At 38.8% G+C, this 27,983-nt stretch overlaps 1 pseudogene; it reads right to left on the minus strand.

Moving 5' to 3' along the window:
• Positions 1–21,803: 21,803 nt before the first annotated feature.
• Positions 21,804–27,209, minus strand: LOC149223449 (peroxidase 11 pseudogene; annotated as a pseudogene).
• Between the last annotated feature and the right edge of the window lie 774 nt (positions 27,210–27,983).

Genomic DNA, 27,983 nt, shown 5'->3' on the forward strand with positions numbered 1-27,983 from the left:
CCAAAAATGCTATTATTATATACGTCATTATGCCTTTTTCTGGATCGAATTGACTTTATTTATTCCCCTCAAAGGAATTAATGCACCAAGCTTACACCATAATTTACACAGAAATTAAGCCCTATCTACAATTTGCAGAGGCCCTCAAGAGAGGAGATTGGTTCCTAGGGCCTGATCTCACTGTGATAAGGCTATATGGAACCCAATAGGCTCCTTACAGATTACTCGGGCTACTCACCCCAAGGGTATTCATGTTTGAGTATGTCAAGCTGATGGTAGATATAGATAATTTGACTTTCACCAAATCTAAGAAGAAGGACAAGATAAATTTCCTTGTGGTCATGGGGGACTATGATATTAATGAGAAGAGGGGCATTAAAGAAGCACTAGAACTACTCAAAAGTCTAGATATTCCTTTGGATTCTCCTTGGAAGTATGACCCTTACTTCCTTATAGGCACTGAGAAAAGACTAAAAGTACCTAATCCTCAAGATCATGAGAGTAAACCGGGGGAGGAGAAGCTGGCAAACAAAGAGAGCTACGAGGAGGTGGATGCCATTTTGACAAGGGAGGGTAGCTCATCAAGGACTAAAGAGCAATTAGTTAAAGTGCCACCCAGCTTTTCCTATATTGTTCTTAGTTGCCCCATGAAAATTTACCAATCATAGTTTTTACTTTCACAAGCATAGTCAGGCTTCACTATGTTTCTTGTGACATCGCGTACTAAAAGAGAACAACATCCATGGATCCTTCAAAAAATTCATAGTTGTTATAATTAGAATTGTACTGAGCAATCTCATAATACAATTAGGGTATACAAATTACAATCATATGGTAAATATATTGATTCGAATATATTGGTTTCCTTCTTTTCTTCGTATCTAGCAAATCGACTTACAACAAACATATTTGCTGAAACATTCACCTGTAGTCAATTTAAATTTTACATGGATCTGTTGAATACAGTTGTCCCTAAAGGGAAGTAGTGGATCAAAAACATTGCATCACTCCAATCATAATGTATTCTTCGCAGAGTCACGTGGCCAAGTAGCACATGTAGGTTACTTTTCAGGTATCTATCTCAAACACAATCTTGCTCCATAGTTGAGAACATATTAAGTTTAGCATCCTGACTAGAGGAAGAGTCACGGTAAACTCCTCAAAGAATAAAACACCCCCAAAATCGCAAGAATTGCATTACAAATCCATTTTGGAATATTATGGATGACATTTATCAATAAAATAGAGTTGTACTTTACTTATTTAGAGAAATGGTTTTTTTATAGATTCTAGGACAATTGGATTCCCTCTACTGAGCCATTCTTAGCATAGAATGATTGTCCCATTCTGGAATACTAGCCCTAAGATAAAAACTAGAGAATTAAACTGCTCCCTCCAAGTTCAAATGACTTCCCAGAACCTGCCAATTGTTTTGATATTATAAATTCCCAGAACCTACCAATCTAATTGCGAGTTCTACAAGAATGCATATGTTGTTACAAGTTCCAAATTTGCTACAACATAAAAATCAATTGTTCATGTTTCAGTTATTGTTTACTAATCTATGATAGTTCATCACAATTCTTTTCCTAGTTCCCTGTAGGAAAATTTACAGTGATGTCGTTCCATTATGATGCGGTAATAGATAAATGGATTGAGCTAGAACATTTTACAACAGGGTGTTTTGAAAAGATCACAAAAGATTCACAGATTCATGACCACCTATCTTCTCAAAGGCTTATCATAGCTTTGGCTATAAAATATAATTCTTAAAGACTGCCTCAAAACTAGAGAATTAAACTTCTCCCTCCGAGTTCAAAGCTTCTTTCTATTTCTCTCCATTGTTTGTTAGTGCATGAATAAATACTGAGGAATTACGCAACTCTTGTCAGCTTGGCTGAAAATTTTTGGAGTACACAGGTTTTCTCTTTTTGTTGTTTGTTGTTACCGTACTTAGGTTTGCTCTTTTTGCTATTTGTTGTTACCATACTCAGGTTTGCTCTTTTTGTTGTTTGTTGTTACCGTAAGTAAATTTATTGAATCATATATATCTCCAAATTTAGAAGTTGTATACTAATCTATGATAGTTCATCACAATTCTTTTGCTAGTTCCCTACAGACAACTTTACAGTGATGTCATTCCATTACGATGGGGTAATAGATAAATGGATTGAGGTCAAATGGGTTGAAAGATATATTCATGTTGATGGCCCATTGAAGAACCTCAAGATGCTAATCCATGAGAAACGATACGAGGAATGTGAAATAACTTATATACGGAGCTTTCTTACTCGTGCAAAGGAACTATTTCTCAGCGACTTAGGCAACTTATAACTATGTTTGCCCCGCATGTCACTGGGAGGATAGGGTAGATGTAGAATCATGTAGGGGTCTGAAAAGGACACTGAACTAATATATGTTGTTACAAGCTCCAGATTTGCTACAACATAAAAATCAATTGTTCAGGTTTTAGTTATTGTTTACTAATCTATGATAGTTCATCACAATTCTTTTTCTAGTTCCCTGCATACCTTTTCATGTTGATGCAATCAATCAAAACGAGTGGTAATGGTGTCAATGAAGCCCTTCTTTTCCGCGATAGGTCAGAGCAGCCAGTCTAATTGAGGAATATATTCTCGAAGTAGCAGTTTTTAGGCTCACTGGGCTCTGGTTTTGACTGTAGAATGAAATTGCTCCCTCCAAGTCCATAACTACCCCACTCAATGCAGGGACTTGTTGCCTTGTAGTTTATCTTGTTTTTCTATATTCATCATATTCTAAAGCCATTAAAAAACGATGTGAATGAAATAAAAAATGGTTTGCGTGACATTTTAAAGCCATTAAAAAATGATATGAGGTTGTGTAATTGCTGAGGAATTGATTGGGGTTTGAGGTGTTATTTTCCCTTTATGAAAAGGTTTCATAGTATTATTAATATCCTTCATGCAATTCCTTTTTAAAAGGACTCGTATATGATATATAATGTGCATATGCTAGAATGCCCTCATGTAATTTTTGAGTGTGGTGGTATTATTTTTAAAGGGGCTTAAGTAATTTAGAAAAAACACCTTATGTATTTTAAAAAGAAGGCCTTTGTGAAGTGTTAAAGAAAAAGGCATTTGATTTTTTTTGAAGAGGGTCTATAAAAGATGTTTGTTTAAATTAATGGTCAACATTGAAATACTCTATGGAATTGTGAATTTTTTTGTGAAAGCATTTATTTTGTAGAGAATTTGTGGACTTGTTTTGAACAAAGTATCCACCACATAGATGTTTTTATTACAGAAAATAGTTATGTGATGAAAAAATGGAAAGTCAAATTAGAAAGAAACTTACAAACTGAAACTAGCATCTCACACGTGAGCCAAGCTACACTTGCAAACTGCCCAATCAGTATTGTTCTATCCCATTGATCATGAAATTGAAAATGAATAAGTTTACATTCAATTTAGGGAGATCAAAACTATCTCCTAGAAAATAGGAACTAAGTCTAAACTAAGACACACACACAACTGTGAAACAAACTTTCTCCATTAATTTCAACTCTCCCCCTTAATGGAGAAAGGATTCACTTGCACACCTAACATCTCCCTAAACAATTCAAATTTGATCTTCCCAAGAGGCTTGGTGAAGATATCAGCTACATTTTCACAGGTGTTACAATATTCAAGAGAAATCTCTTTGGACTGAACCTTTTCTCTAAGAAAATGAAATTGAGTGTCTATTTGTTTTGTGTTTTTATGAAAAGTGAGATTATTTGCCAGCGTGATTGAACTTCGGTTGTCACATTTAATCACCGTAGCATCCTTTTGTTCTTCTCATGCATCATGAAGAAGTATTCTTAACCAAATTGCTTCACAAATGCATTCACATCCAGCTTGACACTCTGCTTCTAATAATGATAAAGATACAATACTATGCTTTTTACTACTCCAAGAAATGACCCCGAACCCAATATTGAAATCATACCCAGTTATAGATCTTATATCGTCCAAATTTCCAACCCAACCTGAATTTGAATAGCCTGTCATTTTAACATCAAAAGAATCAGTATATTTAATGCCAAAATTTATGGTTCCCTGAAGATAACTTAGGACACATTTTGTTTCCATCCAATGATTTTCAAGAGGTTTTTTCATAAACTGACTTAACACACTCACTAAATATGCTAAGTTAGGTTTCGTTGTAGCACAAAAAAATCAAACTTCCAACCAATTGTTTGTACAATGTAGCATCCACCTCTTTAGAACCATCATCACTTTGAAATTTAACATTCTGTTGTATAGGTACTGAAGCAGATTTACACTAATCCATTATGAATTTCTTCAACAATTCTTGACATACTTTCCTTGAGTAACGAAAGTCTAGACAAAATCCCTCCAAACTTCAAGACCCAAACAATAATGCAGTTATCCAAGGTCCTTCATTTCAAATGCCTATGACATATGAACTTTAATTTCTTCAACCAATTATTGGGTAGAGGATCCCCCCATAGCATGCTTTTGGGACTTGAAACCCGAGTTTTGGTCAATGTAATTCAAAGACCCTACGAAATTTGGGTGCAGAGCGTGAGAGTCTAGGGTTGTTCACCCTAAGATAATATAATTTAATGTAAAGTAGTATAAATAGATGGAGGCTCTAAGTGTAAAGACAGTCTGGGTTTTTAGCAAGTAATAGATAGATGCGAAGGCATGGTTAGAAGATAGAAGTGGATTTGAAGGTATTGTGTCATAGTGGTAGGTAGAGGCTCTGCAGCTGAGTGCGCAGAGGCCTAGTAGAGTCCGCAGTTGAGTGTGTGGTCCCCTGCAGCTGAGTGCACAAGGCAGAGTCAGGTATGTAACTGAACTTGAGTATTAATAAATATAAGATTGATTCAGAATATTGTGTTTTGTTTGTAGATCTGTATTTCTATGTTCGTGTTATCTTTATGCATTTATATTATTTTCAAGTATGTGTGCTAATATAAAAGTGGAACAAGTAATAAGAATATTGGGCCTGCACAAACTAAGCTAAACACTAATATGATAGCACAGTAAGGATTGGATTGGAATAATACGGTATTCACAAAGGCGCAAACGGGTTGCGAAGAAGAGAAAGCTGCGCGGAGCAGCGAAGTGCGCAGATTAGGATCGTCAACCTCCAAAACCCCCATCAAGACATCCCTAGGGTGCAAAAACCTGGTTCCAGTACCCTGCCATACTACCTCGGGTGATACCTCAGTCCGCGTTCCATGCACTATTGCTGAAAGGGCCAGTAGTACCGGGAATTGCTTGGCTAAAATCACTGCTAAACCTGGGTCAGGGCCCACATAGCCAACAAATGGTTCCGTTGTCGGGACCAGGATCTACCTAAGAGATGTTTGATGTTGTGCCACTGGAACCCAACAATGAAGGAAATTGAAGAGTGGTTGGACAAGAAGATTCATGAGTTCGCGACACAGGAAAATAGAACTCCGTAGGTATCTGAGAAAAGGTGGCTGGATCACTACGTGTATACCGAAATCCACAAGGTCTTCTTCACATCCTTTCCTTCTGAACTGTATGAGTGGATCGCAAGGTTAGCCGACAGTGAGGGAAGGTGTAAGCTTGACCAACCGATAATGTGGACTCCAGAAGTAGTGTGTAGACTAGAGGCATCAGAAGATAAGATCATTTGAGTTGTGGACCATTGGCTTGACTAGATAATAGGGGGATTTATCACTGAGTTTGCGGTAGACACGACTGTGAGCTACAGTGAAGCAAGATGACATTTTCTCAAGGGACCACGAGGTAAGTACATTAAATCTCTGAATACCTAGATTAAGATGTTGTTATGTGAAAAGCGGGTTAAGCGAATACATTAGTGTTTGGAATGACGCAGAGCGGAAAAATCTATAAAGGTAGCGAGGAATTAGGAAACAGTCCCTTAATTTGACCTTCACGAGAGAGCAAATAAGAGCTTGCTTTGGTCTCTCTGAGAAGTGCAGTCAGTTTGATAAGGCAGCACATTCCACAGTTACCACCTCCACCCACACCACTGCCCGCTTCACCTCCTTCACCTCCATCTCCACCCACTCCACCTCCACCAACCCCGCAGTTCAACATGGCGAGCACAATCAAGCTACCCGTATTCAAAGGAGTAGGGAATAAGGATCCAGACCAGTTCTCTTTCGTGGTAAGAGAAGTGTGGGAAGCGCAAGAGGTCACAGACGAAAACATTAAGAAGGCTACATTGGTGAGCACGTTGCAAGATCGCGCGTTGACATAGTATATCAAGCAATCTAATGACCACCCAAATGTAGGGATAATAGAGATCCAAAATGCGTTGAACATAGAATTTAGCCAGCCAAAATTAGAGACACAATCAATCATCAAGTTTAAAGGAATTGCTTGCTTCCAGGCGAGACCCCCTAGGATCTAGATCAGCGACTAAAGAGTACGATCCACGAGGCTAATATGAAGCTCACGGATGCACGACATTGTGCATGGTCTATGGCATCTCTGACACTGCACTTGAGGATGGCATTGTCACAACAGAAACTTTCTACCCTGGCCGAAGCATTGGAAATGGCGATGAGGTTGCATGAGACACCGATACAAGATCTAGGGCCAGGAGTTCAATAAATCCATGCACAACTACAAAATCTATGCCTGGAAATGCAAATCTCGAAGCAGGAGAGGGCACTGCAGCCAGAGGTGCACGAGGAAGTGCGGTGCATAAAATGCAAAGGCTAGGACCATGACAAGGACCATTGTCCAGTATTCGAGAACTACTTGGCAGGAGGGGGCCTAATGCCGTTGAGACCAGAAGCACAGGCAAGTACAAGTGCGACACCCATGTTATGGTGTGCGATCTGTCAAATAGGAGGAAAACACACAATGTATAATTGTCATTTGTTGCAGAAGTAAACACAGACTCCCCATCAGTTGTTTTGTAATTTCTGCAAGTCGGTAGGCCACGACGAGCGCACTTGTCACAATTACGAGTTAATGATGGACTGGACCCCAGCATATAGGATGTAGACAGAGGGGATGAAATGCACTAGATTTCAAGGGTGAGGTCGAGGACGAGGAGGAATGGGACGAGGAATTGGCCACGGATAGTTAATTTGTTACAATTGCGAAGGACCAGGGCACTACGCCCACGATTGTACCAACCCAACGAGAATATCATGTTCATACTGTGCTCAGTGCGATCATGAAGCAGTAGATTGACCTACGTTGATCGCATAGATGCATGAGAAAGGGGTACTCCAGCCTCCTTCAACTCAAAATATCCAAATGATGAGGTCTGGACTGTGCGAAGAAGACCCAAATGTGAACCTGTTGCTCAGAAGTGGTGCAACCACAGGGGAGGATAAGGGGAAGCAGCCCAAGGAAGATACATGGGTTCGCAAGGCTCCTAAAAAGGAACCTGTGTTTGACTTAGAATGCACAAGGGAGACATTCATGGAAGGTAAAAAGAGCTTCGTGGAGGCCTCCACTTCAGGTAGTAAGGATCAACGAGACCCAGGGATGGATCCTTATATTCTTACTACCTTTTTGGAGACCTGCACGAAACTGTTGCGCGACAATAAGGCAGTTAAGGGACTACAGGAGTTGATCACTAGGTGTGCAGGGTCAGGGGAACCGCACGTAGTCCAGAAACTGGGAAAGCATACATTGCACACTAGGAGGGAAATGAGATTGAGACGCAGATTAGCAAGTATGAAATGGATCAGGTAATCCTAGACCTGGCTTTGGACACAAATGTATTATGGAAGTAGAAATGGGAACGTATGGGAAGGCCCATGTTACAGTGGTCCCCTATTCAATTATGAATGGCAAACCAATAGAAGATTTTTCCCATGGGGAGGTTGCAAGGGGTAACAGTTGATATCGAAGACGCAAGCACAGAAATGGACTTTGACGTCATAGAGATTTTCGGTGACAACAATCCTTATCCTGTGTTGCTAGGAATAGACTGGGCCACTAATATGAATAGAATGATCAATATGAAGAAGCGGAAGATGATATTCGAGAAAAAGTCCCTACGCGTAGTAGTCCTGCTAGACCCAGCCGAAGGAGCACGTTACATAGAACTAGTGCGCGACGATGGAAGTGATGATGAGCTAGATTTTATTTACAAGATAACTGCGCGAGATCATGATTGGGTGAACCTGACTGCAGATGGAAGGATCCCATGGGAGTGCGCAAGTTCCCACACCTCGGATTTAGACGAAGTAAATGAACGCTGGCACAATCAGTTGAATGAAGTGAAAATGATGAATTGCAACATGATGATTAGATCACAGTGTTGTGTAACAACATAGGCCCGAGATCTTCCAACATATGATGGATTGACAACAGTGGATGAATTCTTGAGCAAGTTTGAAAGCATAGTACCGGAACAACAGTAGTTCGATGCGTCGATGTGGGCGCTGTGTGCAACACCTGCAGACTAGTGGGGAACACGTCAATGAAATTTTGAGAACTAGCGCAGATGTAGATGGATGATGCACCTATGATTTGGGAAACAACAAATACAGATAGAAGACAAATACGATGGATGAGATGACCCGTGCATGCACCTCGCGAAATGGACCAAGGCCTATGGGGAAGACCCACATCATGAATGGGTACATCCATTCTACCATACCCTGGATGTCATACCCATGAATTGGTATACTTAGATAGAACTTTGACATGGTATGGGTGAATGGGATGTCTTACGCAAGGGTTTTTTGTGAACATTCACATTTGAAGATCAATGGTCGGATACTGTTGACGATGCGCTGCAAGCAGTAAAAGCCGCCATCTTCAAAATATTATAGGAACCACTGCAAGCACTTCAACCAACATGGGCAACCCAGTTAAGCAGTGCCCTAGAATTTTATAACGTGAAAGTGGAGGAGGATGATGACGACCCCTGAAATATTAATATTCCAGAAACTGAAGGTTGTCACGAAGTTCGAGGACCATCAATTGAGGATCCCGACATCATTGCGCTGCTAAAAACAAAGCAGGTAAACATTGGCACATACACGGAGCCGAAGTACATGATGCTTGGGGACAATTGGGACAATGCTACGATAGATAAGGTCGCCAAGTTGCTCCGTGAATATCACGGTTTGTGCCAACCAAAATCACAGACTTAAAGGGGATCGTTGGCAACTTAGGGATGTTGAAGATCACCCTAAAACTAGACGTGAAGCCAGTTAAGCAACGACCTTACCGTTTGAATCCATACTATAAAGAAAAGGTCTATGACAAATTAGACAAAATGCTCGCAACTGGAATTATTGAACCAATGGAAGAATCCAACTGGGTGAGTCCTATGGTAGTACAGGAGAAAAAACAGAAGGGCGAAATTAGAATATGCATGGACCTCAGGAAGCTTAACAACGCTTGTGTTCATCATCCATTCTCGACACTGCTCATAGATGAATTATTGGAGAATGTTGGTGGTTGGGAAGCTTACTCATTCAAATATGGCTTCTCGAGGTACCATCAGATGAAGATTGCACTAGAAGATAGGAGCAAGACAACACTCGCAACTGAATGGGGCAGTTTTCAATACACCATTATGCCCTCTAGATTGAAGAATGTGCCAACGATATTTTTGCGCATAATGGTGGCCACATTCAAGTAATACATCCACAAGTTCTTAGAGGTCTATCTAGACGATTGGACTATATTTGGGTTAGTTAAACACCATATAGCAAGCTTACGTTTGATGCTGGATACTTACCGACGACACCAAATTGTGTTGAATCTTAAAATGTGCACCTTCATCATTCCTTTTGGAAACCTGCTCGACCATGTGGTTTGCAAACAAGGCCTAATGGTGGAACCTGCAAAAATTGTTGTTATTCTCAATCTAGAAGCACGGCGAAGTGTCAAACAACTACGTGCTACTTTGGGGCACACTTGTTACTAGAGAAAGTTTATCAAGAGCTATGTACAAATAACAACGCCAATGGAGAAACTATTGAAAGAGGACGCTACATATGGTTGGAATGATGATTGTAGGAAAAGTTTGGTTGTTCTCAAGGAGAAAATGGCATCCGCTCCCATCCTAGTCTTTCCAAAATGGGACGAAGAATTTCATGTACATGTTGATGGATCGTGTATTACGCTGGGAGTTGTACTTTTGTAGGAAGGCGCGGAAGGCGTGGATCACCCGATCGCATTGACGAGTTGGCAGCTGTCCAAATCCAAAAAGAACTACTCTACTACTGAGCGCGAAGGGTTGAAAATGGTATACAAGCTCCAGAAATACCGACACTATTTACCTGGCAGGCACTTCAAGATGTATACCGATCATTCCACATTGAAATACCTAGTGAACAAGCCTACGTTGGGGCGGCACATATGCAGATGGATGTCACTATTTCAAGAATACGACTTTGAGGTCATCGTAAAGCTAGGATGCCTAAATGCAGGACTAGATCACTTATCACGAATTGAGACAGGCGAGGAGCCAGCAAATTTGGAAGAAGGACTACCTGAGGCATAACACTTTGCAGTCTGCGTCGCAGACGGCCACTTCGAAGATATAATCCATTTTTTAACCATAGGGACTATGCCGAAGGAATATTCAGTCCAGCAGAAGAAGGAATTGGTGGTGCGCGCGATGGACTTTTCTATCATTGCGGGGAACCTCTACAAAATGGGGAACGGTGAGATATTGCGAAGATATGTACATGAATTTGAACGAGGACAGATCCTCATGGAAGCACATGGGGGGGCTGCAGGAGGACACTATGCAGGACACGTGACAACACAGAAGATTCTTCGCGCTGGGCTATGGTGGCCAACCTTACATCAAGATTCAAAAGCATACTGTCGGGCCTGCGACATATGTCAAAGGACTAGGAAACCATCACGAAGGGATGAGATGCCACTCAATCCACAGATGACACTGCAGCCATTCGAAAAATGGGTAATCGACTTTGTGGGACCAATCAAACCTCAGGGAAAGATGGGTGCACGCTACATCATCACTGTGACAGAGTACCTGACTCGATGGGCAGAAGCACAGTCGGTTAAGGACTGCACAACCACTACAGCTGTGAAAATTTTGTTTGAAAACGTGTTGACATGGTTTGGTTGACCAAAAATTTTAATGAGTGACTATGGAACGCACTTCCTGAATGAAACCATTAGCACACTCAGCGAGGAATTCCAGTTGTATCATTAGCAAAGTACACCATACCATTCACAAGCTAATGGGATAGTAGAAGCATTCAACAAAATTCTGGAGACTACACTGACCAAAGTTTGTAACGCGCAATGAAACAACTGGGACCTACACATACCTGTTGTATTATGGGCATATAGAACCACGTGCAAAAAATTGACAGGTTAGACACCTTTCAGGTTAGTCTATGGCACGGAAGCAGTCATGCTAATGGAAAATATCGTACCCAGTTTGCAGATAGCAGCACTTATAGGCATGTCAGACTGCGAAGCCTTGGAAGAGAGGGTCACGCAATTGGAAGAACTCGAGGAAGAACAGTTTATGGTGGGATTCCATTAGCAGGTACAGAAACAGCGCGAGAAAGCCTGGTACGATCACCATATCAAGTTTTGCACATTCAAGGTAAACGATTTAGTGTTGTTGTATGACAACAAGTTCAAAAAATTTCCTAGAAAATTCAGAATGCATTGGTTGGGACCGTATGTGGTAAAAGAGGTTACAGAGGGAGGTGTGGTCCAGCTAGTCAAACTTCATGGAAAACCCTTCCCAATAAGAGTAAATGGCAGTCACCTGAAGCCCTACATGGGAGCGTCGGCTATCTGACTAACCGAACAAATCATAGTCTTTGCAACCCGAGAAGCCAGACAAAGGTGCAGGACTATAAACACAGGTACTAGAAGCCGACACCAAAGTAGAGAATCAAGTAAGATGTAGATGATTTGGAAGCAGAAATGGATCACATCCAGACGATGGCAGCATGGTGCGTTGCGGACCTTCACGTAGCCCAGACACAGTTGGAAGAACTTCATGCAAAGATTGCCACACCAGCAGAGTGACTTGGGATGAGTCATGATGATTGTCTTGGGGGCCTGTTAGGTAGCGGATCGCCCCATAGCATGTTTTTGGGGCTTGAAGCCTGATTTTTTGTCAATGTAATGAAAAGACCCCGTGAAATGCAGATGCAGAGCGCGAGAGTCTAGGGTTGTCTACCTTAAGATAATATAATTTAATGTAAAGTATGTCAGCCTACCCATGGTCCGTGGACCATGAGATTGAATAAATAGAGCGAGGCTCTAAGTGTAAAGACAGCCTGAGTTTTTGATAAGTAATAGATAGATGCGAAGGCATGGTTAGAAGATAGAAGTGGATCTAAGCTATTGGGTCATAATGGTAGGTAGAGGTTCTGCAGCTGAGTGTGTAGAGGCCTAGTAGAGTCCGGAGCTGAGTGCGTGGACCCCTCCAGCTAAATGCACTCGGCGAAGTCGGATCTATAACTGAACTTGAGTATTAATAAATATAAGATTGATTCAAAATATTGTGTGCCTGTTTGTAGATCTATATTTCTATGTTTGGGTTATCTTTATGCATTTATATTATTTTCAAGTATGTGTGCTAAGCTGAAAGTGGAACAAGTAATAAGAATATTGGGCCCTCACAAACTAAGTTAAACACTAATATGATAGCACAGTAAGGATCAGATCAGAATAATACGGTATTCAAAAAGGCGCGCACAGGTTGTGAAGAAGAGAAAGTTGCATGGAGCAGTGCAATGCACAAATTAGGATTGCGAACCTCCATAACCCCCATGAAGACACCCTTAGGGTGCAGAAACCTAGTTCCATAACCCTCCCATACTACTTCGAGTGAGACCTCAGTCCGCGCTCTGTAGACTATTGCCGAAAGGGCTAGTAGTACCGGGATTTCCATGGCTAAACTCACTGTTGAACCTGAGTCAGGGCCCACGTAGCCAACACCAATTCATCAGAATTTCCTGTAACAATTAAATAATCAACGTGTAAGGAAATCAACACAATCCGCCCCTTTGAATCAAATGTGGTATACAGATTTGCATCATTTTTACTTATCTTATAACCATGTTGTAAGAATAAAGAGTCTATTTTCTCATACCAAGATTTGGCAGCCTGTTTTGACCCATACAATGCATTTTTTAATTTACGGACCAAGTGTTCCTGCCACTTTTTAATGAACCCTTCTGGTTGTGTTAAATGTACTTCTTCCTTCAACTCGTCATTTAGACAAGTATATTTTACGTCTAGCTAGTGTAAACTCTAATGGTACTTTGTAGTCAGAGCTATTAACATCCTAATAGTATTTAACTTAACTATAGGAGAAAAAGTCTCTTCATAATCAATCCCTTCTTTCTGTGAGTACCTTTCGACCACCAACCTAGATTTATACTTGTCTACACTACCATATGCTTTGAACTTAGGTTTATATATCCATTTACAACCTATGGGCTCTTTTCCTTTTGGTAGTTCAACTAATTCTCTGGTTTTATTTTAATTATGGAATCATACTCTTCTTTCATAGCTAACCTCCATTCATCATACTGATTTTCTCCATTATAATTCATGGGCTCAACAACATTTAAATACTAGTCATAAGAGCATAATCTTTGTACCTTTTAGGTAAGTCATCTGTCATCCTGATCTCCTTGGTAGAGAAATTGCCTTGATTATGTCCTATGTGATTCCTTGCTCACCTCTGAATGAACTTTGACTACTGAATGTATCCATGTCACTAGATTCCTCTTTCTGCTATTGTTGTTGTTGTAAATGATTTTATTTGGCTTCATCATTGTTTTCATCAATCACTAAAGGCATGTGCCACTCCTCATAACTTCTATACTTATTCCCTTCATCAATATGTTCATAGAAGATAACATCTCTACTCACAAATACCTTGTGAGTAGATGGATTAAACATCTTATATGTTATGAACTCATAACAATACCCTACGAATATGCATTTTATTGCTTTAGCATCCAATTTCTTCATATCTTCCTTAGGAATGTTTGCAAAACCTTTAGAGCCAAATACTCTCAAGTGATGGATTGCAGGTTTAAAACCATACAAAGCCTCAAATGGAGTCTTGAGATCAAGACGTCTAGTTGGGCTTATGTTCTTTAAGTAAATTGTAGTACTAATTGCTTCTGGCCAAAAACCATTGGATAGGTTCTTACTTTTCATCATGCTACGTGCACACTCCATTAGAGTTTTCTTCTTTCTCTCTGCAACCCCATTCTCTTATGGAGGGTGGGGTACTATAAACTGTTGTGTTATTCCAAGATCTCTACAATACTTGATGAAGTTCCGAAGTTTGTCTCCTTGGTTTGAGCAGAGAATTTTAGTGACTTTCCCTGTCTGTTTTTAAACCAAATTCCTAAATCTTTAAAGTAATCGAAAGCATCACTTTTCCTTCTAAGAAAGTATACCTAGGTATACCTTGTGCAGTCATCAATAAATAACAAGAAATAGTAAGTGCCACCTAAGGACCTTATTTGCATAGGTCCACAAGTATCAGTATGCACAAGTTCAAGTATACTTTTTTTCTCCAATTTAAGCTAGAAGGAAATTTATCCTTGTGCATTTTTCCAAGTGCACATCCTTCACAATCAAAATGTTCATTTCTTAAAATAGGAATTCCATCAACCATACCTTGTTTTTGTAGCAACAACAAATCATGAAGGTTGATGTGACCAAACATTTGATGCCAAAGATTATCTCTTGTCATAGTCATTGAAGTTAAGGCTTGATGTGGCATGCTTGTAACATTCAACTTATTTAGGTATCCAACTCGTACTCCTGATGCAAATTGCTTCTGATGAACTAGCAAATCCTTTATAACACAATAAGTTTTCAAAAATTCCACCTATAAATTCTGATTTCTAATTATGGAGACAGAGATCAAATTATTTTTAATACCAGGCACATATATGACATTCTAGATGCACCTGACATTACCACTAGGCAATATCACAGGGATATCTCCATACCTTTTAATCTAATATGCTCTGTCATCTCCTAGGTAGATGTTAGCACCATTGTTGGTCTCCTTAAAATTTTCATACTAGTGTTTATTACATGTCATATGAGTGGATGCTCTAGAATCCAAAAACAAAGTTCCAGCCTCATTGGTCTCCACAGAAAGAGCAACATCAAACACAAATAATTTAAGATCATGATGCATATCTTCACCAACAAAATGTCATGTATGGCTTTGTGTCTATGTCTGTTTTCATGATTCTTCTTTTTGTAAGAGTCTCTAACAATATGACCAGTTCTGCCATAGTAAAAACACTTAATTCTTGAATCATTTTTAGCCAATGACACATCTTGAAATGGATTTTTCTGAGATGGCCATCGCTTTTATGTCCTCCTCCTGGTTTCCCTTTGAATAACTTTTTATTTTCCACCAATGCCAGATCTTCATTTTGAGGCTTCAGATTCTTACTTATCTCTTCTTCCTACATCAAAATCCATGTCAACTCTTCAAAGGTGGGAGCTTTCTCCTTTGTTGCAATCCCTGTAATGAATATTTGATAATCCTCTGTCATACCATTTAAGGTAATTGTTGGACACTTTCTCCCCTATGTTGCCTAACTTGTCTCTCAATTATTTAATCTACGAGATGAATGCAACAACGAATTCATTCTCTTGCATTCTAATGGAAAGAAGAATCTTACTCTCCAGAAACAACACATAATTTGTATTTTTTGTTTCATACAAATCCTTGAGTGTCACCCAAATCTCATTAGCAGTTTTTCATTCTCGAATATGAGGGATTATGTCGTCTTCTACCGACATCTTCAACAACAACTTCACCTTATTTTCCCTCTTTTCCCAATCTTGAACTCATGCGGTTGTGGCACCACCGACTATAATTTTCCACGCACTAGAACCCTCGAGAAATGTCTGCAACTTAAAATTCCAGTTCACGTAATTTGACCCATCGATCTTATTTCTCTCATTCAGGTATGCCTCTGCAATGTAATTATTCATTATGACGAAACAATTTCAACAGTGCCCTGCTTTTAATTCACAAGAACCTCTAGTAGCTTGCCTGATCAATAGATCCACGACTCTAATAACAGATCCATTGGTCCAATCCATAGATCTGGTAATCTAGCAACTGATCTACAGATCCAAAACCAGATCCTCCAACAATCTATCTATGGATCTAACACCAATTTCTCCAACAGTCAATCTATGGATCCAACACCAAATCCTCGAACAATCGATCTATGGATCTGACACCAGATCCTCCAATAGCCAATCTACAGACCCACCTCTAGTTCCTCCAACAGTTGCAGATTTGGGTGCTATGGATCCAAATCTAGATATATGACCTTCAACATACAAAAAAAAAGCGTTGGATAGGACAACCAACATAGGTACACCTGGTATCGGACCACCTCTAACATGCAAAAAACACTAGCCCTAGTTCACCTTGTTGTAGGTCGCACTGATGAAAATTTCTATAAATTTTCACCATCAGCGCTGGAGTAGCACTGACCATCGGCGATGATCAGCACGCTTTCCATATGTACTTCCAGCATTGATCAGCACGACCTATCTTTGTTCGGGGCGCACTGATCAGGTTTATTTAGAAAAATCAACGCTCTGTCACACAAAAAAAAAAAATTGTACCAACGTACCTCTCACCTGCAATCTTCAATTCGAGCCTGTCCTTGAGAAATTCCTCTTGCTATCCTCTATCGCCTCCAACAATAGCTTCACCTGCACTCACTAGCAAAGGAGGCTTACTCTCTCTCCAATCTTAGCCATAAAGGCTCAACTCACCATAGACCCAACTCACACAGAGCTCCTTCTTTGTGCTCCGATACCATGACAAAAAATGGAAAGCCAAATTAGACAGAAACTTACAAACTGAAACTAGCAGCCCACAAGTGAGCCAAGCTATACTTGGAGACTGCCCAAGCAATACTGCTCTATCCTATTGATCATGAAATAAAAAATAAATAAGTTTACATTCAATTTAGGGAGATCAAAACACCATGATAAAAAATGGAAAGTCAAATTAGAAAGGAACTTACAAACTGAAACTAGCAGCTCACAAGTGAGCCAAGCTATACTTGGAGACTGCCCAAGTAGTACTGCTCTATCCCATTGATCATGAAATCAAAAATAAATAGGTTTACATTCAATTTAGGGAGATCAAAACTATCTCATAGAAAATAGAAACTAAGTCTAAACTAAGACACACATACAACCGTGAAACAAATTTTCTCCATTAATTTCAACTCTATGCCTACAGTTCATTTTTCTTGTTGAATCGTAGTGAGCCAGCCATTCAACAAATGAGAAAAGCCAAGAGACTAAGAGATTTGAAGCAACAACTAGAATGAACGAAATTAAGACATCCAAGGAAGCGTGGGATACCTTTAAGAGGATTTTTCATGTAAAGGGGACTAATCTAGTTGAAGATGGAGAATTTGGTGAATCCCACTATGCTTAGCCACAACTGGATGATGAGTGAAGAATTTGCAGAAGAAGCAGAGAAGGAGCACATAGATGCTTGTGAATCCCACTATGGACAGCTATAAGTGGATGAAAATTTGGTGATTCCAACAACAAAGCTTGCTAATAACAATTTGGTGATTCTAGCAGAAGAGCTTGCTGATAACAATTTCGTGAATCCGACAATAAAGCTTGTTGATGACAATGAAGTTGTCATTGAAGCAATCAGTGCTATGGTGAATCCAACAATTAATATTGTTGATGTAAATTTTGATGAGGAATTATTGGCTAAAGATGGATGGCTGCATATGATGCAACAGAAACACCAAATCGACATGACATTATTCAATGAGAAAAACCCACTTCAGTCTGAAAACCAAGTGGAAGACAACATGTTTGAAGTAGCACAGGTTAGTACAAAAGTGTAAGAGACAGAGACAAAGACAGAGATAAAGACAAAGAATGAAGCCCACAAAGAGAAGAAAGAGACAGAAGCAGAGGCATAGGAAGAGAAGGAAACATAACAGGAGAAAGCTCTCATCGCATATCAGAAGGAACATAACCAATGTGGTTCTGCAAATATTTTTAATTCTAACATTGATTTCCAATGTGAAGGTACACATAACGATTATGAAGAAGAGTTAAAGTTCCATGAAGCATGGTTTACAACACCATGCCTTGATAAGGTTTGCATAGATGTTGTAGAAATGAATGTTGAAGACAACATGCATGATGAACACATCAATGAAAATTTCAGGTATTGGAATTTTGAAAAGATAAAATTTTATTTTCAGATTATGTTTCAGTATATTTATGATGAAAAGTGCACTATAGAAGGTAATATGTGGCAACAGCCCACATACAAGCCGTTTTTTGAAGAGCTCCAAGACATGCTTAGACAACTTGGAAAAATGGAAGACCTACACCAGAAAACAATGAAACTGAAATTTAAAGCCTACCAAGACATGCTTAGACAACTTGAAAAAATGGCAGACCTACACCAAAAAATGATGAAACTGAAATTTAAAACCTGCAACAAGAAGAAAACGTCGAAACAATTTAGAGGGTACATGATTTGGAAGAACAGAAGAAAAAAGTAAATATAGTTGAAGTCAATTTTTTTAAATTGTAAGCCTAATTGAGACATAGATCAGGAGACATCTTAATTAAATTTTTATGTGGTTAATTAAGGGGTAGTGTGGGAGAATCTAATTCCAACAAGTGTCGTAGTTCAGTTTCACTTAGTCCAATTTAGTTTAGTCTCGCTGCAGTCTCTCCAATGTAATATTGAGAAGAACAATCCTCTAAATAGCATTAATTTTAATTTTTTTGGTAAACACTAAACCAGGAACCTTGCTTTGGAAAATATTGCCAAGAATGTGAAGCCGTCAGCTGGAGACAAAGTTAGAAATATTTTTGTGTGTGAGGACTGAGGATTTACCAATAAAATCGAAAGAAAAATATCAGTAAGGTTTTAGTCGATCGTAGCCATCCTGATTCTTAGCACCATGCGAATGAGGTAGCAACGATAAGGTTTGGGCAGGTAGTTACTCTAACCTCCTTCCGCCAAATCTCCATTGTTGAAGCTGTGTAAAGATCGACGGCATTGAGAATGCCAACAAACCTTCCCACGTAGGTAGAAGGGAACCTCATTAGTGAAACCTTCATCACCGACTGTTGGATCTTAAGATCCAGAACCATGAGAAATATGGTAAATGCATTAACATAAAATCGACAATTATACATGAATATTTCATCCGTTAATCAAACACATCCAAATACCACTGGCAAGTCATACAACAAAAGCTTAGGATGGTTATAAGGTGAACGAACGTTTAGTGTGATGAATATATGTATGTATATATATATATATATCTATATATATATATATATATATATATATATTCTCTCTGAGAAGAAAAATCATAATATATTCATATAAAAAATATTACATAAAGAAAATGCAAGAAGCATATGCAGAAACGTGGTCTCAGCCACATACAAATTTGTTTTAAACAGATCACCAAATATAGCCCTGAAAGGAAGCAAGGCAAACCCATCTATAGGGTGCAGATATGGCACCAAAGCACCAAGCAGAAAAGCACCCGAAGACAGCGCAAGATCTGACTGCCCAATACATAAGGAGAGGCACGAAATGAGGAAGAGAGCAGCAATAGAAGCCACTCCTTCCCCGCCCCCTCAAACTCTCCACCCGAATCAGACGAGAAACAGAGGAAGAACACTGCCTCAAACATCCGCATCTGCCTGCAGAAAAGAGCAACGGAAACATCCATAGAGGCGGCACGAAACAGAGCAAAGCACCACTATTCCCTCAACGCTCCAAAGGATATTCCGCGGCCAGAACAAGCCTAACTGCCGCCTAGAAGGAGAAGACCAACCAGAGCAGAGGCGACACCGGGGGCAGAGGCGGCAAGGGAAGCCACCTCGCCCCCGCTCGGAAAAAACTAAAGAATCAGAAGATGGAACAAGCCTGCAGGACGAAGCCCGCTCTACTTGCCTCTCGCCGCTTGTCTCAGGAGAGCCCGCTCCTCACGCCGTACGCCGCTCGCCTATGGAGAAACCCCTCGGATTCGTCCGGGCTCCCGAATCTCCTACTCGCCGCTCCTGCGCACAACCCTCCTATTCCTACCGTTTCCCCTGCTCCTGCTCCTCCCGGTTCTCCCGCTCCTGCAGCTGTTCCCTCTCGTTCCTGCTCTTGCTCCCTCTAGCTCACCTCTCCTGTGCCTACCGGCTCCCCTGCTCCTACTCCTATGATAACGAGAATGTGATTAAGTTTTAAGAAAGAACGGAATGGTTATATGTTCCATACGAATAAGGGAGATAACAAGAATGTGATTCCAAGTTTCTAAGAAACACTGGAAAGGTTATATGCTCCATGCGAGCAAGGGACATACAATAACACTAGGTAAGAAAAACCCAATATTGAGACATACACTAAGAACCAAGCAAAGTTCCATAGTTTTATATAATTAGCTAATGTGATTCCAAGTTTCTAAGAAACACTGGAATGGTTATATGTTCCATATACAATAACACTTCGTAAGAAAAACCCAATATTGAGACATACACTAGGAACCAAGAAAGGTTCCATATTTTTATATAATAGGCTAAAAGAGGAATTACCCAGAGGGGATGATAATTGAAAGCTAATAAACTAAAAAAATATAAAACATATTTGAAAAGTAAGAAGGTATTTTAACATTTCAAGTGATTTCTTTATTTAAAAAAAAAACATACCGTAAGTCCTCATAAGTCCCCATTTTATGTGGATGTTTTTCTTCGTGATTAATTGGGGATGGCAGTAACAACGAAATGACTTTTTATTAATAAATATTCATGTCATGGGACTTGAACTAGGGTGAGAAGGTTATCATTAAATCCTCTTAACCACTCAAGCTATACATATTCAAAACATGGTTTTTTTAGGTTTACCTACATACACTTTAATTCCGTCTAGTTTATCTCACGTACTTAGAACTAAATGAATGTGGCTGTTTAGAAAAGGAGATAAATCTATAACTATAGTTGTTTGAAAAAAAAAAGTTGTTTTAATAAAAAAATTGTTTTAATAAAAAAAGTTAATGGTGTTTATATTTTTGGAATTTTTGAAATTTAGGCTAAATTTTAATGTTTGTTATTTAAAATTCATTTTTCATTATATATATATATATGAATTCAGTATTTTGAAAAATTCTAAAACACTTGGATTATGGAGAATTCACAACTCAAACTTGTTATTCTAACAAATCTTTCACTAGAAAAATATACTTATAAAACCTCAAAAAAATATAACAACTAATTGCAACATTGAAATCATATTTTTTTTTAGATTTATCTTTTTATAAGACATAGTTTAATTTTTATTAATTTTAGATTTTTTTCAATAAATTTTTCCTAATTTTATTTAAAATTTAATAAAATTTAAATAAAAATTAAAATATAAAATATAAAATATTCATCATCTTAATTTTTCATATATTTAAATTTATTTATATATTTTAAATAACCCAAGAAAAACCCTTAAAAACTTATCGCAATATTCCCATAAGAAAAACCAAAACCACAACACAGAAAAATTAAACTACACCTTCCTATAGATGATGGTAGATTATCTTTTATCTTTTACTCAAATGCAATAGCGAAACGTAATAATAAATTTCATTTCCATTGAAGAAAACATCATAAAAAAAAATATTACAATCCTTTTGCAAAGAATCAAGGCAAATCAGAGACAGAATTATACTTGCTGTCATGAAGAAGCAACATTCCTATAGAGTATTCACTCTTTTATTCTTCCCAATTATTGATATTAATTGTGAATGCATCTAACATATAAAACCCTTATTGGTTGACGATGCGGCAGTTCTTCCTCACTTCACCGGTCAGTAGTGTTACAGGATTCACTATATTTCCCATCTTCACCATTGAGTCCGAGAAGTCCTTGGCAAATCCTAGAGGGTCAGTGGCATACTCTTTGACAATAAGCGCTGTTATGCTCGCCAGGCCATATGAATACATCTCTTGGTCAGAGGGGAGGAGCCCTTCTCCATTCACCAAGTTAATGTAATATGAATTATCGAACAGCGTGGGGCTTACATGATCCAAGGGTGACAAGTTGTCATCTCCACCAGATGCAGGGCAAGTCGCTTTCAATCCAGATAGAGAAAGTTCATTACCTGCACTCTGGTCATTATAAAGCCTTTGCCTAAAACTTGTGCATCGAGCTTGTCCAATTGTGTGTCCTCCTGTGAACAATGGGCAACCCAGAAATGTTAACACTAACTTTATATCAATTGCAGATTTTGGAATATTTAAATCAATTATTTGATTTTGTTACCATTTATCAAGTTTTTAGAATACTTCAGAATTTCTATAATTGAGTTAGCTTTAGTAAAATGGAAAGCAGATTTTTAAAAATTTTCGATTAAGTTTAGCAAAATGAAATCACTATCTTTATATTAATTGTAAATTTCAAAAAACTAATGATAAAAGCATGGCGTTTACTTAGAGGCACCCTTATGTTTAATTGTAAATTTAGAAAATATCCTAGAATCTAATAATAAAGAGAGTAATTGTAAATTTAGAAAATATCCTGAAATCTAATAAAGGAGGGAGTAATCAATTGTTTAACCATTTTATTATCCTTTGATTAGAAATATTCGTAGAATCTAGGATCAACATTCACTTACCAACCAGGGCCACCATATCTGTGACGGACAGGCCTTGTAATAAAAACTTTCCAATGAGATTCTGGATAGTTGCATTGGGCGTGGGAATATTGGTGTTCGCCTCCACCAAACGGGCAGTTGTCGAGTCCTTTCTTCCCACGGGAACGTCCCAGTATGGCCCTCCAGACTGAGAAACAGGAAATATAGTTGAGATGGATGTATAACAGAGTTAACACTGGATCTATGGATGTTATATTTAATAGGGCTATGGTTATTAATATGAAGATGGAGGTGTGGTCCAGCTAGTCAAACTTAATGGAAAACCCTTCCCAATAAGAGTAAATGGTAGTCACCTAAAGCCCTACATGGGAGCGTTGGCTATCTGACTAACCGAACAAATCACAGTATTTGCAACCCGAGAAGCCAGACAAAGGTGCATGACTATAAACACAGGTACTAGAAGCCGACATCAAAGTAGAGAATCAAGTCAGATGCAGATGATTCAGAAGCAGAAATGGAGCACATCCAGACGATGACAGCATGGTGCGTTGCGGACCTTCACATAGCCCAGACACAGTTGGAAGAACTTCACGCAAAGATTTCCACACCAGTAGAGTGACTTGGGATGAGTCACGTTGATTTTCTTGGGGGCCTGTTGGGTAGCGGATCACCCCATAGCATGTTTTTGGGGCTTGAAGCCTGACTTTTTGTCAATGTAATGCAAATACCCTATGAAATGCAGGTGCAGAGCGCGAGAGTCTAGGATTGTCTGCCCTAAGATAATATAATTTAATGTAAAGTATGTCGGCCTATCCATGGTCCGTGGACCATGGGATTGAATAAATAGAGCAAGGCTCTAAGTGTAAAGACAATCTGAATTTTTGATAAGTAATAGATAGATGCGAAGGCATGGTTAGAAGATAGAAGTGGATCTGAAGGTATTGGGTCATAATGGTAGGTAGAGGTTCTGCAACTGAGTGTGTAGAGGCCTAGTAGAGTCCAGAGCTGAGTGTGTGGACCCCTGTAGCTAAGTGCACTGGGCGAAGTCAGATCTATAACTGAACTTGAGTATTAATAAATATAAGATTGATTCAGAATATTGTGTGCCTGTTTGTAGATCTATATTTCTATGTTCGGGTTATCTTTATGCATTTATATTATTTTCAAGTCTGTGCGCTAATCTAAAAGTGGAACAAGTAATAAGAATATTGGGCCCTCACAAACTAAGTTAAACACTAATATGATAGCATAGTAAAGATCAAATCAAAATAATACGGTATTCAGAAAGGCTCGCACAGGTTGTGAAGAAGAGAAAGTTGCGCGAAGCAGCGCAATGCGCAAATTAGGATTGCGAACCTCCAGAACCCCCATCAAGACATCCTTAGGGTGCATAAACCTAGTTCCATCACCCTCCCATACTACTTCGGGTGAGACCTCAGTCCGCGCTCTGCAGACTATTGCCGAAAGGGCCAGTAGTACCGGGATTTTCTTTGCTAAACTCACTGTTGAACCTGAGTTAGGGCCCACGTAGCCAACACCAATTCATCAGAATTTCTAGTAACAATTAAATAATCAACGTGTAAGGAAATCAACACAATCTACCCATTTGAATCAAATGTGGTATACAGATTTGCATAATTTTTACTTATCTTATAACCATGTTGTAAGAAGAAAGAGTCTATTTTCTCATACCAAGATTTGGGAGCATGTTTCGACCCATACAATGCATTTTTTAATTTACAGACCAAGTGTTCCTGCCACTTTTTAATGAACCCTTATGGTTGTGTTAAATGTACTTCTTCCTTCAACTCGTCATTTAGAAAAGTAGATTTTACGTCTAGCTAGTGTAAACTCTAATGGTACTTTGTAGTTAGAGCTATTAACATCCTAATAGTGTTTAACTTAACTATAGGAGAAAAAGTCTCCTCATAATCAATCCCTTCTTTCTGTGAGTACCTTTTGACCACCAACCTAGATTTATACTTGTCTACACTACCATCTGCTTTGAACTTAGGTTTATATATCCTTTTACAACCTATGGGCTCTTTTCCTTTTGGTAGTTCAACTAATTCTCTGGTTTTATTTTAATTATGGAATCATACTCTTCTTTCATAGCTAACCTCCATTCATCATACTGATTTTCTCCATTATAATTCATGGGCTCAACAACATTTAAATACTAGTCATAAGAGCATAATCTGTGTACCTTTTAGGTAAGTGATCTGTCGTCCTGATCTCCTTGGTAGAGAACTTGCCTTGATTATGTCCTATGTGATTTCTTGCTCACCTCTGAATGAACTTTGACTGCTGAATGTATCCACATCACTAGATTCCTCTTTCTGCTATTGTTGTTGTTGTAAATGATTTTATTTGGCTTCATCATTGTTGTCATCAATCACTAAAGGCATGTGCCACTCCTCATAACTTCTATCCTTATTCCCTTCGTCAATATGTTCATAGAAGATAACATCTCTACTCACAAATACCTTGTGAGTAGATGGATTACACATCTTATATGTTATGAACTCATAACAATACCCTAAAAATATGCATTTTATAGCTTTAGCATCTAATTTCTTCCTATCTTCCTTAGGAATCTGTGCAAAAACTTTAGAACCAAATACTCTCAAGTGATGGATTGCAGGTTTAAAACCATACAAAGCCTCAAATGGAGTCTTGAGATGAAGACGTCTAGTTGGGCTTATGTTCTTTATGTAAATTGCAGTACTAATTGCTTCTGGCCAAAAACCATTGGATAGGTTCTTACCTTTCATCATGCTACGTGCACACTCCATTAGAGTTTTCTTCTTTCTCTCTGCAACCCCATTCTATTGCGGAGGGTGGGGTACTATAAACTTTTGTGTTATTCCAAGATCTCTACAGTACTTGATGAATTTCTGAAGTTTGTCTCCTTGTTTTGAGCAGAGAATTTTAGTGACTTTCCCTGTCGGTTTTTAAGCCAAATTCCTAAATCTTTAAAGTACTCGAAAGCATCACTTTTCCTTCTAAGAAAGTATACCTAGGTATACCTTGTGCAGTCATCAATAAATAACAAGAAATAGTAAGTGCCACCTAAGGACCTTATTTGCATAGGTCCACAAGTATCAATATGCACAAGTTCAAGTATATTTTTTTTCTGCAATTTAAGCTAGAGGGAAATTTATGCTTGTGCATTTTTCCAAGTTCACATCCTTCACAATCAAAATGTTCATTTCTTAAAATAGGAATTCCATCAACCATACCTTGTTTAGCAACAATAAATCATGAAGGTTGATGTGACCAAACATTTGATGCCAAAGATTCTCTCTTGTCATAGTCGTTGAAGTTATGGCTTGATGTGGCATGCTTGTAACATTCAACTTATTTAGGTATCCAACTCATACTCCTGATGCATATTGCTTCTGATGAACTAGCAAATCCTTTATAACACAATAAGTTTTCAAAAATTCTACCTATAAATTCTGATCTGTAATTATGGAGACAGAGATCAAATTATTTTTAATACCAGGCACATATATGACATTCTAGATGCGCCTGATATTACCACTAGGCAATATCACATGGATATCTCCATTCCTTTTAATCTAATATGCTCTGTCATCTCCTAGGTAGATGTTAGCACCATTGCTGGTCTCCTTAAAATTTTCATACTAGTGTTTATTACATGTCATATGAGTGGATGCTCTAGAATCCAAAAACAAAGTTCCAGCCTCATTGGTCTCCACAGAAAGAGCAACATCAAACACAAATAATTTAAGATCATGATTCATATCTTCACAAACAAAATGTCATGTATGCATTTGTGTCTATGTCTGTTTTCATGATTCTTATTTTTGTAAGAGTCTCTAACAATATGACCAGTTCTGCCACAGTAAAAACACTTAATTCTTGAATCATTTTTAGCCAATGACACATCTTGAAATGGATTTTTCTGAGATGGCCATCGCTTTTATGTCCTCCTCCTGGTTTCCCTTTGAACAACTTTTTATTTTCCACCAATTCCATATCTTCATTTTGAGGCTTCAGATTCTTATGTCTCTCTTCTTCCTACATCAAAATCCATGTCAACTCTTCAAAGGTGGGAGCTTTCTCCCTTGTTGCAAGCCCTGTAATGAACATTTGATAATCCTCTGTCATGCCATTTAAGGTAATTGTTGGACACTTTCTCCCCTATGTTGCCTAACTTGTCTCTTAATTATTTAATCTATGAGATGAATGCAACAACGGATTCATTCTCTTCCATTCTAATGGAAAGAATCTTACTCTTCAGAAACAACACATGATTTTTATTTTTCGTTTCATACAAATCCTTGAGTGTCACCCAAATCTCATTAGCGGTTTTGCATTCTCGGATATGAGGGATTATGTTATCTTTTACCGACATCTTCAACAACAACTTCACTTTATTTTCCCTCTTTTCCCAATCTTGAACTGATGCGGTTGTGGCACCACCGACTGTAATTGTCCACGCACTAGAACCCTCGAGCAATGTCTGCACCTTGAAATTCCAGTTCGCGTAATTTGACCCATCAATCTTATTGCTCTCATTCAGGTATGCCTCTGCAATGTAATTATTCATTATGACAAAACAATTTCAACAATGCCCTGCTTTTAATTCATAAGCACCTCTAGTAGCTTGCCTGATCAATAGATCCATGACTCTAATAACAGATCCATTGGTCCAATCTATAGATCTAGTAATCTAGCAACTGATCTACGGATCCAACACCAGATCCTCCAACAATCTATCTACGGATCTAACACCAATTTCTCCAACAGTCAATCTATGGATCCAACACCAAATCCTCGAACAATCGATCTATGGAAATGACACCAGATCCTTCAACAGCCAATCTACAGATCCACCTCTGGTTCCTCCAACAGTTGCAGATTTGGGTGCTATGGATCCAACTCTAGATAGATGACCTTCAACATACAAAAAAAAACGTTGGATAGGACAACCAACATAGGTACACTTGGTATCGAGCCACCTCTAACATGCAAAAAACACTAGCGCTAGTTCACCTTGTTGTAGATCGCACTGATGAAAATTTCTATAAATTTTCACCATTAGCGCTGGAGTAGCACTGACCATCGGCGATGATCAGCACGCTTTCCATATGTACTTCCAGCGTTGATCAACACAACCTCTCTTTGTTCAGGGCGCACTGATCAGGTTTATTCAGAAAAATAAACGCTCTATCACACAAAAAAAAAATTGTACCAACATACCTCTCACCTGCAATCTTCAATTCGAGCCTGTCCTTGAGAAATTCCTCTTGCGATCCTCTATCGCCTCCAACAATAGCTTCACCTGCACTCACTAGCAAAGGAGGCTTACTCTCTTTCCAAT

Source organism: Pinus tabuliformis, chromosome Q (assembly GCF_031772625.1).
Source record: "Pinus tabuliformis cultivar Carrire ecotype Pingquan chromosome Q, CPIR1, whole genome shotgun sequence".
NCBI classification, from domain to species: domain Eukaryota; kingdom Viridiplantae; phylum Streptophyta; class Pinopsida; order Pinales; family Pinaceae; genus Pinus; species Pinus tabuliformis.